Source organism: Grammomys surdaster, unplaced genomic scaffold, assembly GCF_004785775.1.
Source record: "Grammomys surdaster isolate TR1022 unplaced genomic scaffold, NIH_TR_1.0 125946, whole genome shotgun sequence".
Classification (NCBI taxonomy): Eukaryota; Metazoa; Chordata; class Mammalia; order Rodentia; family Muridae; genus Grammomys; species Grammomys surdaster.
The window spans coordinates 747,775-759,357 of NW_021620768.1; the positions used below are offsets into that span (position 1 = coordinate 747,775).

The following is an 11,583-nucleotide window of genomic DNA, read 5'->3' on the forward strand; positions in this document are numbered from 1 at the left end:
GCCTTTATCTGCTGAGCAAGCTCCCCTGTCCCAGCTTTTAAAATTCTAAGAGTTTATTGTTCATATAGATGTGTGTGTGTGTGTGTGTGTGTACTCCCAGATATACTTGCCTGACCCTCTGTAGAGTCAGGATCTCTCCCTGAACCCAAGGCTGAGTTTTCCACGCCAGACTGTCAGTCCTAGACAAAGCAGTTTATTACTAGAGCACGAGGGTCTGAATTCTAGTTCCATGATCACATGACCATCATCTTACCCTCTGAGCTGTCTTGTCAGCCCAGGATACACTTGAAGAAGGGTGCAGCGCCAGAGCTTCCCAACTTTCGATTGTTTTTTTTCCCCTTTTAATTATTTTTACATTTCCCCCCCTCTGTCTACAGTGCTGACTCAGCTCCTGAGCCCAGAGAAAGGGGGTTGGGTGTCTTGCTTTGCCACTCTCTGTCTTAGTCCCTTCAGACGGGGTCTGCCACTAAACCTGGAGCTGGGCTACTAAGTCACAGTGACCCTGTCTCCACCCTACTCCATGGCTAAAGTTTTAGGCACCAGGACCATGCCTGGCTTTTTATGAGGTGCTAGGGGATTGCATTCAGATCCTAAGGCTTGCACAGCAAATTCTCTCACCACCGAGCCCTCTTTCTCCCTCTCATTTACTTTCTTATTCTTTTATTTTGTGAGTGCATGTGTGCACGTGTGTGGACACCTGTACGTGGAGGTCAGTGGCTCAAGTTCCAACTTGAGGGGAGCGGGGTTGGTGGGGGGGGGGCTGGTTACAGGGGAGGGGTGCATATCAGAGGGGAGGCAACTAGACTGGGCGATTCCTCCTCACACAGGCTCTGGGAGCTGCAGGAGAGAGATGGAGGAAGAAAGGCAGGAAGTGGGAGAGAAAGAGACCCACAATGTAGAAAAGAAAGCTTGTTGGCTATGGGGTACTAGGGTCCTCTCTAAGTCTCATAGTCCTGCCCATAGCCCAATCCAGACGAGTCTTCCTCGCTGCCGCCAGGGGGCGCCCAACTCACCTGGGAGGGCAGGGACCAGGACCAGGGCTGCAGGAGGTGCAGAGAGGCGGCTCCAGGGCTGCAATCTGTGGACCGAGGCTAACTGAACAGTGCTCTTGTCAGAATCCCGCCCTGCCGATGCCTGGACTCCGAGCTGGGGCGAGGGATCCCGAGGAGCAGGCAAGTCAGATGGGACGGGCCCACTGCGGAGCCGCTGCTGCTGGAAGTTAAGTTGCCCAGAGCGGGTACCGGAGTGCCCGGACTCTGCATGCAGCTGCGCAGGCTCCTCTGCGGGGCAGCAAGAAGGGAAAAGTGGAGCCAGGGTGTGGCCACCTGCCTCTTCCTCTTTCTTCCTCCCCTCCCTTGCTCTTCCCCCACTCTTCTTTTTTTTCCTCCCTCCCTCTCCTTTCATCTCTTTTTCATCCTCCATCTTCCTCTCCTCCCTCTCCTCTCATAAAGGTGCTCAAGTCTCCCCGCAACCTCTACCAGGCCAGCGAGCAGGTCTAGACTCCACCAATCAGTCACCAGGCACAGGGGTGGGGCGTCTTGCCAGCGAGGTGGCTCGGGGAGAAGATGGGGGATTCCTGGCCTGGGAGAGGGCACCAAGGAGAGAGAGGCCAAGTCACCCAGCGAGACCAGAGCCCGAGATCCGCGCACCCTGCTGCCCCGCCCCCGGCCCCACCCCTCACTGAGAGTGGGGCGAAAGGGGGCCGACGGCTGTGGTGAACAGGGTTTCCTTAGCCTGCAGCCAAGGAACAGGTGGGGCCTGGTAAGACACCTCAGAGTGAGACATCACAGGGTCACTCTGAAGACAAAGAGGTAGGAGAATGAGGAAGAGGGTCACTGTCTTCTCAGGCCTATACCCAAGGCCTGGGGGTGCTGAATGGGCTCCATCGCTGCTCCATAGCCTAGTTCCAGGCAGAGGCCTCTCTCTATGAAGCATTGGTGTCAGATCATCCGAGAAATGGTGGCGGGAAGACTAGTTTGGTGAACTCTTACATATTCTTCAAAGCCCGGGTCATAAAACCCATTCCTCCTCAGGGACTGATTCCTCAGGCACCCAGGACAAGACCAGCTTCAACACTGGGGGCTCTGCCTCCTAGCCCTTTATCACTCTGAGGTTAACTCTTTAACTCTTTATTGCCCTTTAACTCTCTGAGTTACAGCCTCAAACTCTGTATTGGAAATGCGTTTGGGCTCAGAGGGATTTGAAGAGAGAACAGGGCAGTCCTCTTGCATAAACCAAGAGGTAGGAGGAAGGCCAGGCCTCTGTCACCTCCCACAGTCCTCAGCAGCTTCTGTCCCGGCCCCTCCGGCCCCTCATCTGCCTCCAGCTCAAGACCATCCAGACCACCCCTCCTCTTGAGTGTCTGTGGGGACAGCAGATGACAGGATTGGCCACAAGAAGATATGCACAGATTAAGGTTGGTCTTCTGACCTTAAGTGAACTGGATTTTAAGTTAGTCTTTTCTACCTCAAATGATTTAATTAATTAAACACACACACACACACACACACACACACACACACAGAGATGTGTGCCTAGTGATTTGAGTTTTTAGTTAATCCCAGATATAGTCAAGTTGACAACCAAGTATAGCCATCACAGTTGGGTTATCTCCGTGAATATTTGTTATTCTTCCCCTGGAGAGCCGTCTACACCATCTGGTGTAACTGTGGGTGGCTTCACAGACATTGAATAGCCCACACACACCTGTTTGTACAGTTCACACAATCACAATTCCATTACAGATAAAAGAATCCACTTCAAATGGTTTTCCAAGAAACCTTTTTTAAGTTTTGTATTTTTATTATTCTTAATTATGTGGGGGTGGGGTGCTCACTTGTGAGTGACCCCAGAAAAAGCAACAGCTCCCCCGAAACTAAAGTTACAGGTGGTTGTGAGCCTCCCAATAGGATTACTTGGAACAAAATGTGGGTCCTTTGCAAGAGCAATACATGCTCTTAACTGCCAAGCCATCTCTCCTGCCCAAGAACAAAAACTTTTAAAAATATTTAACACTTCCCCAAATTACCAGTTAGAGATGCAGGCTGTGGCCTGAGCTCCCTAAGGCAAAATGTAGGTATAGTAAATATCATTTGAGAAAAAAATCTTTTAATAATGAAAAGAGGAGATTAAAACAAAATTAAAAGTAATTCTTCAAATCTAACTTTGTGTTGTAAAAAAATCAATATAAACTCATGGTAAGTAGTTTTAAACCTTTAAAAATAGACATTTTCTGAATCTTTCTCAGAAGGAGAAATAAAATAGATATCGGTCATGGGTGGAGGGAGGGAGTTGGGTGGGAGAGGGGATGGAGAAGGCATCAGGGGCTTATGGGGGCAACCCCAGCTAAGACTCCTAGCTGTAGAGGATATGGAGCCTAAAGTGGCCACTTCCTGTAGGCAGGCAGGACTCTGAGTGGAGAAACAAAGACAGCAGCCCACCCACAAAATTTTTGACTAAAATGTGTCCTGCCTAAAAGATGTGCAGTGACAAAGATAGAACAGAGACAGAGGGAATGGGCAACCAATGACTGCCCCAGATTGAGACCCACCCCATGGGCAAGAACCAATCCCCCAGCACTATTAATGATACTCTGGGATGCTTGCCAACAGGAGCCTAGCATAATTGTCCTCTGAGAGGCTCAACACAGCAGCCAATGAAAAGAGATGCAGAGACCCACAGCCAAACATTAGATGGAGCTCAGGGAGTCTCATGGTAGAGTTGAGGAAAAGACTGAGGGACCCAAAGAGGACAGGTACTCCACGGGAAGATCAACAGAATCAACTAACATGGACTCTTGAGGGCTCCCAGAGACTGAATCACCAGCCAAAGGGTGAGCATGGGCTGGACCTAGGCCCCTGCACATATGTAGCAGATGAGCAGCTTGGTCTTCATGCGCCCCCCGACCCCCCCGAATCCATTGGCTGCCTGCCTGTGGACCCCATTCCCCTAAATGGACCACCTTGTCTGACCTCAGTGGGAGAGGATGCACCTAGTCTTTCATCGACCTGATGTGCCGGAAGGGTGAGTGATACCTAGAAGGGGCTCCCCCTTCTCAATGGAGAAGGTGAAGCCGGAATTGGGGGAGGATCTGTGTGAGGGGATACTGGGTGGAAACAGGCAAGGGGGACTGATATTGGGATAAAGTGGATAAATAAATAAATTTAATAAAAATTAAAAATTAAATAAAGTAAAAATAAATGCTTTCAGCAGGCAGATATCAAGCGCAAACCGGCAACTGTAGTTCAGACCTGAAGGAACAAGGCACACCAACTGGCCTGAGACAAGCTGCCACAGGGACCTGGAGAGCAGTTCTTGGTCGAGTTTCTTCTCTCAATGATGACCTTACCACAAGTTGAACCCAACAACACTATGTAAGGTGAACCAATACATTAGTGTCTTTAGTAAAGACTATCAAAACGAAGCAAACCAAACCAAAGCTCAGTGCTCGTCTCCCACTGTCTGTGAGGTCATATTTATATTCCTTCATCAGGCATTCTTTCATGTGTTTGCTATATCCAAACATCTCTTCACTTGTGTCTGCTTCAGGAAAACAGTCTTTCACTTGTTTGCTTTAGCAAGACATCTCTTCACCTGTGTGCCCCAGGAAAACATCATTTGATCTAACTAACTTTCCAAAGAACTAGAAGTTTCCACTTCAGGAAAGATGTCCCAGTGGTTAGAGAACTGGCTGCTCTAGCAGAGGACCTGGGTTCAGTTCCCAGTGCCCACGTGGCCTGTTAGAATTGTCTGTAACTTCACTTCCAGAAGAGCCAATGCCCTCTTCTGACCTTGTCCAACAGCAGGCATATATGTAGTGCACAGACATATATCCAGGCAAAACACACACACACACACACACCACAAAACCAAATCTCTAGTTTAAAAACCTGAAGAGAAAAGCAAAGAGAAATCATGGGAGGCAGGATATCATCAGACATTATCTATTTTAGTCCTTTCTCTACAGCCATCCTTCCTTTCAAACACATAAAAATGTGCTTGTTTATAATGCTTATTGTGTTTCTAGAAAGTTTTCAACCTTGGTCTTTGGTTTACAAAGACATTTCCTGTAACAACCTGTTGGGTCAGTCAACAGGGTCTCCAGCGCAGGAGTGAGGATGCACGCTTCTAATTTCTGCTGTCTTTTACTGTACCCCGCTTACTGGAGCTCCAACGTTGAGGCGCCACTTTGTAGCTGCCCATTCTGCTGCTCCGGTCCGCGGGTCAGGGCCTAGCAAGAGAGAGAGTGGGAACGGAGACGCGAAGAATGGAGACAAGACAGGGAGTCTGATCAAGTCTCTTCAAGTCTCTTTATTGGAAGGAAATCTTGGGTATTTATACCCTTTACCACATGCCTTGCCCTTGTGGACAAGCACAGCTGAAGGCACTACATCATGTGCCTTGCAGTGTGGATATCACGTGTGCCTAGCTAGCAGTGAGGAGACCATGTGCACCATGCAGCTGGTGGCACTAAACAGCAAAACAAGATATGTGAGAAAAACAAGACATTTATCAGAGTGTGCTCAGCTGTTGTGGGCTGTTGAATACAAGTCTCTTGTCAGGGTATCTGGCCTGAGATGGCTGCAAAGATGATAGCCACTTTCGGCTAGGAGTCGGCTCCCAACAGGTCCCCCTTTTTAAATTTGTTTTCAAAAGGGAAGGCTGGGAAAAACTTATGGAAACCGTGTCTGTCTTAGGTTGGAACAAAGGACCCCAGCCTCCCTTTCCCGTCTTTGGATACTCAACAGCCATTGGTTGAGTTCTTGTCTTAGGATGGTGAGGCCTCCCAGTTCGGGGCAAGGGTCTTGAGGTGTTCTCTTACCCGTCATTGACTATCCGGCTTAGCGCGTAAGTTAGGGGTTAATCTTCGTCAGTCTTGATGACAGAGGTTTTTGAGTCCCCTACTTTCAGCCTGTAATAATGGACCTGTATGGGTTTCATTTGAATAGCATCTGTCTGTTGTCATATGAAAGCCATCAGTCTGTTGAACAGCATGAACCCGAGAGACAAGAGACTTAATTCCTGAATGGTTGATGTAAACCATTCTGCCTCAGAGCAACACTCTTTTTTAAGGGTAGCACACAACTCCCTCTGTTGGAGGAGTGAAAAGTATAAGCCTCTTCTATTCTGTAACACAATTTTCTAAATAGAAATCTATATAAGTACAGAACTGATCATAGCTTTGATCTTAACAAGTAAGGAAGTCTCTGTTCTTGCCCTAATCAATCTCAAACCCAAAAAACAACTATAGTAACTGTGGTAATGGGTTTTTTCTTGGGTCTAAACAATGTACCCCACTAAATTATAAATCAGGGAACCAAGAGTCCAATAGAGCCACCCTGGAGGTGCAGGTGGTGATGTCTTCTTTTGTACTGAGAACTTTCTAAGTCAGGTATGCTGGTTGATCCGCTCCAGTGAAGCATCTTCATGTTTCTTGCAAAGAAAAAATATGCTTCCCAGGGGATTTCTCCTCCCTGGATTTGTTATTGTTGTCTATTTGTTTAATCAGTCTCTCTGGCAGCCAGCATGTGGCATCTGCCATTTGAGAATCAGAGGAACCAAAATATGCATCAGAGAAATCAAAGCCTTGATCCCCTCTCTTAGTACTCTTATATTTGTGATTAGTAGGGATCAATGGGATTAACAATAGTTGAGCTATCCTCCTTCCTGTAGGAATGGTGACTATATTCTGTATTGTCTTGGCCATTACCTTAATCTCACCTTGATAATCACTGTCTATAACTCCAGGAAAAATTTGTAGTCCCTGCATAGTAGCACTGCTTCTTTTCACTATCAGGCCAAACACATTTGGATAGAGTGGTCCAAACACTCCAGTAGGTAAGGCCTGAGGTCTCATTTTTGGGGTTAATACTGTGTGGGTGGCAGAACTGAGGTCTAGTCCTGCGCTTCCTGGTGTTGTTCGACTAAGTTCAGAAAGGGGTTGTTGTTTGTTGGTATGAAACTGACTGCCCCATAAGCCTGTTTTGGCTTGTGTTGGTTCGGGGCCTGGGGCTGGCCCCTGTTCCTGTTTCCCTGATTATGGGAAAGGGCGTTTCCTTGTGTATCTGTCTTGGACCTACATTCACTAGCCCAATGCCTTCTACGTTTGCAACGTGGGCATAGGCCAGGCTGTTTTCTAGGCTGTCTCTGGGTTAACTCATTCTCTGCCTTGCAATCTTTTGCAAAGTGTCTAGGCTTGCCACATTTAAAACAAGTCTTTTTGTCTCTGCTTGTCAAAAAATCTCTCACTGATTGTCCTTGCATGGCAGCTGCCATAGCTAAGCCCTGTTGGTAAGAGGGCCCTATGTCAGAACAGAGTCTGATATATCTAGTAAGGTCTGTCTTTTTCCTATAGGGTCTAATGGCCGCTTGGCAGGCAGAATTGGCATTTTCATATGCAAGTTGTTTTACATAATCTACACCTGCCTCTGCATTACCAAAAATTCTTCCTGCTGTTGTCATTAATCGATGAACAAAATCAGGAAATCTTTCATCAGGCCCTTGTCTGACTAAGGTCAAAGGTGTACCAGGGTCTCCATTTACAGGGAGATTGCGCCAAGCCTTCATGGCTGCATTTTGAATTTGAGCAAATAAGCCTGGGTCATATTGCATCTGGTTATCACTAGAAGCAAATTGTCCTTCTCCTACTAAGGCATCAAAGGACCAACCATTACCTGCCTGAATGTTTTTCCTAGCTGTCTCTTTACAATTCTCATGATACTCTGATTTCCAAATAAGATAGTCACCACCGCTAAGAACTGCTCTCATTAGAGTATTCCAATCACCAGGAGTCAGCCACTCCTCTGCAACAGATTCTAAGATTGCAAGAGTAAAGGGAGCAGTGGCACCATATTGGGCCACTGAATTTTTTAATTCTTTAATAATTTGAAAATTAAACCCTGTGTGATGTCTCCATGCAACCCCTTGAGCGTCTCTAGTCTCTGATACAGGGAAAACCTCAGCCTCTCCCTCCTCTGGCTGATCTGTGGCTGAACTAAAACCAGAGGACAGGGGCTGCCTTTGGACTCTGGGTTGAGGAACTCGAGGACCTGAGGAATTTTCCTTGTCCTCTCGAGATATCTTCCCCGTCTTTAATTTTTGTAGCTGATTAATTAAGCCCTGATACTCTTCCTCTAACTCTATTTGTTGTTTAAGAAGAGAAATTTGTTGTTTAAGGAGAGAAATTTTGTCCTGTAACTCCTTTCTGTGATCTACAACCACCCAGGAAGGGGGCCTTCGGGAAGAGGACCATTCAGGGTCGTAATATTTGGTTGCCTCTTCCTCTTGGTTAGCACAATCTAGCTCTGACAAATCTATTACTTCAACCTTTGGTCTTATTTTGGATTCTATGCTTTTCTTTTTCTTTTGAACATGAAAGACAACATTTAAACAGCGAAACAAAAGCAGACAATTGACACATGTAAACAGCAAACAACAAAACAACAACAGAGAGTTGAGTTCAGGCTGACTTATTTCCTGCCCCATTATCATTACTATGACCTACTGGTCTCCACATGGCTGTCGCAGTCACCACTGTTTCACTTCTGAAGTTTCAGTCGACCCTTCTTCCGGTAACGTTTCTCACTGAGCCTCTCGTTCTTGCCGCCCCACGTTGGGTGCCACTTTGTAACAACCTGTTGGGTCAGTCAACAGGGTCTCCAGCGCAGGAGTGAGGATGCACGCTTCCAATTCCCGCTGTCCTTTACTGTACCCCACTTACTGGAGCTCCAACGTTGAGGCGCCACTTTGTAGCTGCCCGTTCTGCTGCTCCGGTCCGCGGGTCAGGGCCTAGCAAGAGAGAGAGTGGGGACGGAGACGCGAAGAATGGAGACAAGACAGGGAGTCTGATCAAGTCTCTTCAAGTCTCTTTATTGGAAGGAAATCTTGGGTATTTATACCCTTTACCACATGCCTTGCCCTTGTGGACAAGCACAGCTGAAGGCACTACGTCATGTGCCTTGCAGCGTGGATATCACGTGTGCCTAGCTAGCAGTGAGGAGACCATGTGCACCATGCAGCTGGTGGCACTAAACAGCAAAACAAGATATGTGAGAAAAACAAGACATTTATCAGAGTGTGCTCAGCTGTTGTGGGCTGTTGAAAACAAGTCTCTTGTCAGGGTATCTGGCCTGAGATGGCTGCAAAGATGATAGCCACTTTCGGCTAGGAGTCGGCTCCCAACAATTTCCAGTGTCTGGAACTATAATAGTATGAAGTATACACTTGATATGTACTTGAAGAGTGGTTTCTATCAGTGAGAAGAATCATTGCCCTTCCTGTGTTGTATGGAACCCAGTGTGAACAATCCATATGGAAACTGCCCTGTAGGGATCCGGCACAGTATGAACGCCAGTTTTAGCCCATCTGTCAGGTTAGGGAACTTAGCAATGCTAGACAGACCTTGGGAGCAGATGTTTGTATAAATGAACCTAGATATAGCCTTCCACCAACCCACTCTTTGCCCAATCCCTTGGAGCAATTTCTTACAGTAACAAGAGGGAAAAAGCATGAGGCAGATTGCCATGTTCCTCCGAACCCTGAGATCCTTCTCCCAGGAAAGCCATGGGCAAGTCGTCATCTAAGACACAGTGTTTTCATCCTCTGACTGGGTCCATTCAGAGAAGTCCACCAATAGAACTTTTGCTAAAGTGAAGCAATACCAAGCAAGGAGGTACTCAGAAAACTGTCCTGACAAAGGAACTTGGATCACACAGCCACATAATAAGCAGGTCATCTCTTTATGAATTTGAACAAACTCAAATCATGCTTGTATCTTTATGCATATTCACAGCTACTCTGTTTTCTTTAGTGCCAACTACAATTGTAACTGGACCACAGACCTTAGAAGGCCCTCAGACCTAAACACAACCAACTCCAGGATGGAAATACCATTCAGGTCATAAAATTCAGCACATGAACAGCATCACCTGCCAAAAGAAAGAAAAGAAAAGAAAAGAAAAGAAAAGAAAAGAAAAGAAAAGAAAAGAAAGGAAGGAAGGAAGGAAGGAAGGAAGGAAGGAAGGAAGGAGGAAAGAAAGAAGGAAAGAAAGGAAAGAAAGAAAGGGAAAGACAGACCTGCCAGGCAGTGGTGGCGCACACCTTTAATCCCAGCACTTGGGAAGCAGAGGCAGGCGGATTTCTGAGTTCGAGGCCAGCCTGATCTACAGAGTGAGTTCCAGAGTAGCCAGGACTACACAGAGAAATCCTGTCTTGAAAAAACAAAAAAAAAAAGAAAAAGAAAAAAGAAAAAAAAAGAAAACACAGACCTAATCCATCAAAGTCCATAATTCTTGTAAAGTCTCTAAATGTACTAACTTGCTTTTTGGGTTCTGTAATTCTGCTTCTGGCTAACTGTTCTTGTTAACTGAAGTATGTAAACCCAGGATGTGGTTTTGTGCTTAAAAGCTTACCCTGAGAAAGGCTTGGGACCATATTGGGACCCCAGACACACAGTGTAGTTGCTGGCTGACAAATAAAGACTTTTTATTGGCTGACACCCATGACCGAGTACTCTTCCATGATGGACACTCCCACAAGATTTTGGAAGATCCCACCAAGATCACAGAGGACAAGGCTTGAGAAATTAGGGGTCTTAGAGTCCCTTGGAGCATGTAAGAGTGGGAGTGGTCAGGAGACACCTAGGGAGTACACAACCTGAGATGTTCTAGAGCTCTCTTTGATCAATCACTGCCTAACACTTCAGAGGAATGTAAAACTTTCACACCAAAGGGAACACATTAGAAAGTCACCTGGTCTGTCACCTCCAGGGGTAAGTCTGGCTAAGGCATCTTCTAAACAGGAGAGGTGAGACAGCACCTGCTGATCCAGTGTTCAGGACCCACATGAGATGCCATTGGATCTCTCCCAGAAACTGTTTGTTCAGGAGTATCACTGTGTGGTGGCCACCCCTGGATTCTTTACTGTGTGTCTCTTTATCTGTCTTTCTATGTGTTTCTGTTGGTTCTGTTTCCCTGTTGGCTTTCTCTGGAATGAGAACCCCCAGCTTAAGACCTGTGTGCTATTGTTAGGGACCTGAATACTTTGGTTCTGCCAGGTCATCCAGAGAAAGCCCCCCCCAAACCTTGCCTGCCTCACTCCTGGAGAACATGCTTGTTTCACCACTTGGCTCCTGCTCATGTTCCCAGGGTTGTCCCCATTCCTGGGTAGAAGCAGGGAGAGTCCAGGCATCTCATCTAGGGACCCCTGCCATCTAAGCAGAATGCACACACCCAGGGCTTTCTCTTCCTGGTACCATGGATCTGGATGTAGGACTCTTGGCTACATCTCCAGTTAGTTCCATGCCTACCTGCGTGCCACCATGCTCCCCACCATGATGAAAATAGACTAAACTCTGAAACTGTAAGCAAGCCTCAGTTAAATGTTTTCTTTAGTTGTTGTGGTCATGGTGTCTCTTCACAGTGATAGAACATTGATTAAGACAGGTATCCTGGTGACCTGCCAGTCACCCTGGGATACACTTCTCCCAACTGTGAAGAATCTTAAGACTTCTGATTCTCATGAATCTGATTCTTTCAGGAAAACAGGTATACACTATCTTGAATCTGAAAGATGCATTTTTTAGCC

At 46.7% G+C, this 11,583-nt stretch overlaps 1 long non-coding RNA gene across 3 annotated transcripts; it reads left to right on the forward strand.

Annotated features, from left to right (window-relative positions):
* The first annotated feature begins 1,627 nt into the window (after positions 1–1,627).
* Positions 1,628–9,998, forward strand: LOC114609115. Of its 3 annotated transcripts, none has more exons than XR_003709458.1 (4): positions 1,628–2,416; positions 3,612–4,023; positions 4,210–4,378; positions 9,809–9,998. It is a non-coding gene; the product is annotated as an uncharacterized LOC114609115 (long non-coding RNA). The 3 variants fall into 3 exon arrangements; XR_003709457.1 differs by having other exon boundaries at positions 4,210–4,373; XR_003709459.1 differs by lacking the exon at positions 9,809–9,998 and adding an exon at positions 5,089–5,117 and having other exon boundaries at positions 4,210–4,373.
* Positions 9,999–11,583: the final 1,585 nt, after the last annotated feature.